A 4,891-nucleotide genomic window follows, 5' to 3' on the forward strand; every position below is an offset into this window, starting at 1 on the left:
AGCTTAATGATTATGGGATTCGGTCGAGTGAAGCTCCAATCTACTGTGACAATACAAGTGCCATAGCCATCACTCACAATCCAGTGATGCACTCTCGGACAAAGCACATTGATGTCAGGCATCACTTTATCCGAGATCATGTCTTAAAGAAGGAAATTAGGCTGGAATACATCTCTACCGATCAGCAAGCAGCAGACATATTCACCAAGCCTCTACCGGACGCTAAGTTTTCATATTTTCGAAATATTCTTGGCTTAGTAGATTTAAGTTAGTATGCATGTGTTTAGGGGGAATGATTGTCAATATGACATTAATAGATTAGCTGTTACGTTGCCATTAATATTGGCATATCATCCGCCTTTAACTAGTCTCTGACAGGCTTCGTACTAGCAGCTTGGTGCTTTGAACCAAATGACATTAATTGGGCGCCGTGATTATGCTCTTCAAAACTTTTTGAATTTCAAAAATACTTTTCATGACATCACCCTATGGCCCATAGGTTCCTATATATACTTCTTTACACTCGTATATCAATCTTTCACCTTTGCTAAAAACTTTCATATTGTATTAAACGCTCCATCGAATTACTCTCAAGCTTTTGCTTACTCTTTGCTCGAGTTCTTATCTATAGATATCATGTCGATCCAGAAGACTTGCCTCGCCATCAACTTTGATTCCGTTGTTAAGGCAAACAACGCAGGAATAACTGAGGTCTTCACCATGCTTGAAGCCTCTGGACTGAAGAAATTTCTGGAATGCAGCGCCATCTGCGATTTGCCTGTTTTGAAGGAGTTCTTCGCAACCGCTCAAATCGAGCATGGGACTATCAAATGCTTGATCAAGACAGAGGTCTACTCCTTCAATCAGAAGTTCTTCGCCAGCACATTTGATCTGCCCTCCAGGGGTTTGACAAAATGCACGGATCTTCCAGATGGTAACTGCTCTTATTGGTTGAAGGAGTTCTCAACTACTGATGCTCCGATCAAACTGCCGGCCCAGAAGACATCTCTCAAAGCTCCATTCAGGCTACTGACTAATATCGTGGCCAAGAATCTTCTGGCCAAGGCTGGATCTTACGACAAGGTGACGCTGGAGAAATTTCAATACATGGCTTGTATTGCCTCCAAGATCAACATAAACTGGTCAGACATTCTGTTCAATATTCTATGTGAAATGATCAGGGGCAAAGGGCAATCCGAGGGATTTGCTTTGCAAATCTGCCACATCTTGGGCGTCCTTGGAGTGGACTTTTCCAAGACTGAGCCTCTGCATCCCACCAAATGGCTCAACAAGTCTACGATTCTCAAATTCCTGAACAAGAAAGAGACTGCGGTCGACACCTTGCCCTCAACCGCAAAGGTTATTGCTATCCCTCAACCGCTTTCAACGGTTTCGGTCGTGGCCAAACCAGTCCATACCAAAAAGTCTGCCAAGCGTCAACTGATCATCGAATCTGACTCTGAAGATGAATCACGTGAGAATGTTCCACTGATTCAAGCTTTCAGCAGGTCATCCCCTTCGGTCTCCAAAGCAGCTGTGTCATCCATGCCTGCAGGCGAGAAGAAGAGGCAGCACAAGAAGCTAAAGTCTCTTTCTGGACTTGCTTCTACCCTGCCAACGGTCGAGACTACTACCGTTGTTGCTTCTACTGCTCCTCGTCCTACAAAAGGTGTGATAATCCGGGAAGGTGCCTCATCAGCTCCTGAGGTCACTCTAGCTGATCCCAAAGACAAAGGGAAAGGTGTGATGATCTACACACCCAAGGCTCAACCAGCAGCTACGATAGAACTCAATATGATCATCTCTCACGTACTTCGTACTGTCAAGCGTCATCTACAACGTTTTGACAGATGGCATCACTCCCGCACTCACCTGACACTCGCTCAAATATTTCCTAAATGGAAATCTCTAAACGTCATTGAGCAGAAGATGCTTCTATTTGCTGATACTGAAGACATCGTGGAGGCTCTGGGAAGAAGACATCTCATAGACTTGAAGCTTCGAGGAAGCCTGCTATCACTGCTAATTAATGAGCGTGTCAAGAATTTCAAATCTAAGAGTCCTACCGCTGCCGATGACTTTGTGATTTTGACTGGACTACAGGATAGTCTACGTCAAATCACTCAACTACTTCAGCACTTCCAAGCTCTCAACAATGTCAAAACACCAGCTTCAGCAGCCTGTTTGCAAGCTTATGTGCTGGAAGCACAAGTGATGATGAAAACCTTTCTCACTCAAGATCAGGGTGAAGAAGACGTCTATGCCCTTCCTTCTTCAGATGGGATTCTGACCGATCTCATCACTGCTGACCTCTTTCAATCATATGCTCTAAGATCGAGTGTAGCAGCATCTTCATCGGTCGACCCCTCCTCAACCGCAGTCCAAGTAGTTACTCCACCGGAAGCAGTTGTGATTGCTCGCTCCTCTCCCGTGACGACCGCTCACACTTCTCCCGGTCATTCACAAGATGTTTTAGAAGTGGTTGCACAAGAGATACCTGTCACCTCTGTGACAGAGGCTCCTTGCAGTAATGAAGCAACAGTGCCCCCAACGGAGATATCAAGCACTATTGTATCACCTGCATCTCCAGAACAGCAAGTGACTGATGCTGATCCAGCACTTCAACCGTCTCCATCTACTGAAAAGTTTATGGAAGATCTCATTATGGATGAACCAAGTGCTGATCCTGGTACTCCACCAACCATATTGGCTGCAGTCGAAACTATTACATCTCCAACTGTACCATTATTGGAAGGTCCATCGGGTAGCTCTCCAGCAAGTTCACCCGCACCACATCATCGTGAGTCTAGCCCTGTTTCACCAAGAAATGACTCAGAAGGGCAAATGATTCAGACTGATGATTCTTTAATTGAAGCCATGGCCGCAGCTCTAGATCATACCTTGATAAATCGGCTTCATGAGCTCATGCAAACGGTTAGGTCCTTCTCTCAAGACATAACAAACTCATCCTTATCAGTCGATAATTCACGCCAGACGATGATTCGGCATTTCGAGACCGTGTCTCGAGACCTCGCTCGTCTGTCCACAGAGATCACTAATCATCATCGCACTCAAATCAACACGCTCTCTACCGTCTCCGAACAAGTTATCCGATCCGAAAATCGCCTTCATAAGCAGTTGAATGATCGGATGGACACTATGCAAGCCACTCTACTTGCTCAAATCGATGCAAAAATAGACACTATGCAAGCCTGCCTTGGCACTCAACTCACTGAGGTCATCCTTCGGCTCAACCAAGGTGATGCCAAAAAGGGGGAAGAAGAGCAACGTAGAGCAGCAGAGGCAAGAAGACGTGAAGAAGAGTCCAGAAGAAAAGAAGAAGCCGACAGAAGAAGAAGAGAAGGCGATAGGTCAGGAGGAGCCAGTTGGTTCAAAAGATGAACAACTTATCTCTTCTTTACTTATCGCAGCCGCATCTTATTTTTTTCTGTAGGTGTAATAAAAATGCTTATTGTACTTAATGAAATTCATTCTCTCAATGAAGTTCATTTTAATGCTTTCATATTGTTCTTGGAGCACTTAAGTTTTGTCATCACCAAAAAGGGGGAAATTGTTGAATCCGATATTTTGGTGATAACAAACAACAACTCATTGTATAGGAATGTGCTGCCAACCATTGTATTTCAGGAACCTACTACAAAAAGCTTGTCAACCGCCTTTGCTCTCGACCGGCTGAAGTCACAAGCCTATCAACTGGCTATCAAAACCAGCAGAGAATAAATCTATCTACCGGAAGCTTGTCAACCGCCTTTATCTCTCGACCGGTTGAAGTCACAAGCTTATCGACTGGTTATTCAAACCAGCAGAGGACAAATATCTCTACCGGTAGAATGCCAACTGCCTATCTAGATATCTCGAGACAAGTACCTGTGACAAGATGTTCTTTGCAGGATCTTTTATTAAAAGCAGAACCGGCGTTTCAGAAGATTTGTTGACTCCTGCAAATCAAGACAACAGGTTGTACCAAAATGGCAAAAACACAGAATGACTGCAGATAAAGCATTCGACCGTTTATTCCAGTTTTGGACCCTGGAAGTTGTCTGCAGTGTACGATCCTCATGCAGAATCATCAATGCATTTATGAGCATTAAATGTGCATTCAATGCAGCATCAGAACGTTCAAAATAAAGACGTTGATGATTGACCTATATAAAGGGAAGATTGCTCAAACAACAAAAACAAGTGATACGAGACAACGAAGAGAGACAAGCAACTCAGAAAAATTTCAATCACTTGACTAATATCAGAAGTCCTCATCTGATATACTTGAGCACACTTACAAGATCATTCATCTGCTGCTCAAATAAACCCTCGCCTACAGTTCACATATCTGATCGTCAAGGATCATCCTAGGGTTTTCAAGCCTCTCGACCGCTCTGCAGTCTGAGAAGCTCAACTCAACTATACTCAGTGTTGAAGAGACTTGAAGCTGCTCTGAAAGCTTCCACCAGTCTGATAAGAACTGAGAATCTTATCTGTGTAAATCTAGGAGTTTCGGATTAGGCATTGGATAAGTCCTAAGTCTGAAGTGGGTGTATTACAAGACGTTGTAATAACCAAAGTCTTCTAGTGAATTCCTTCCTAAGTGGAAGAAGGGGAGACGTAGAAGGATTAAGCCTTCGAACTTCCATAAAATCGTGCTTTAGCATTTACTGCCACTTATCTCACATCCTGCTCATACATTGCATTATAAACTTTGCATCACTAAAACCTCTGAACTATTTCCGCACTATTTAAGTTGTTCAAAACGTTTTAGAAGTTGAGAAAACTGATTAAGTGAACTAAACTTCACTTGATCATTTTAAAGAAGTAGAAGAAAAGTTTCAGAGTGTATTCACCCCCCCTCTACCCTCTGAATCGATCCCAACAC

This window comes from Henckelia pumila, chromosome 3 (assembly GCF_033568475.1).
Source record: "Henckelia pumila isolate YLH828 chromosome 3, ASM3356847v2, whole genome shotgun sequence".
Classification (NCBI taxonomy): domain Eukaryota; kingdom Viridiplantae; phylum Streptophyta; class Magnoliopsida; order Lamiales; family Gesneriaceae; genus Henckelia; species Henckelia pumila.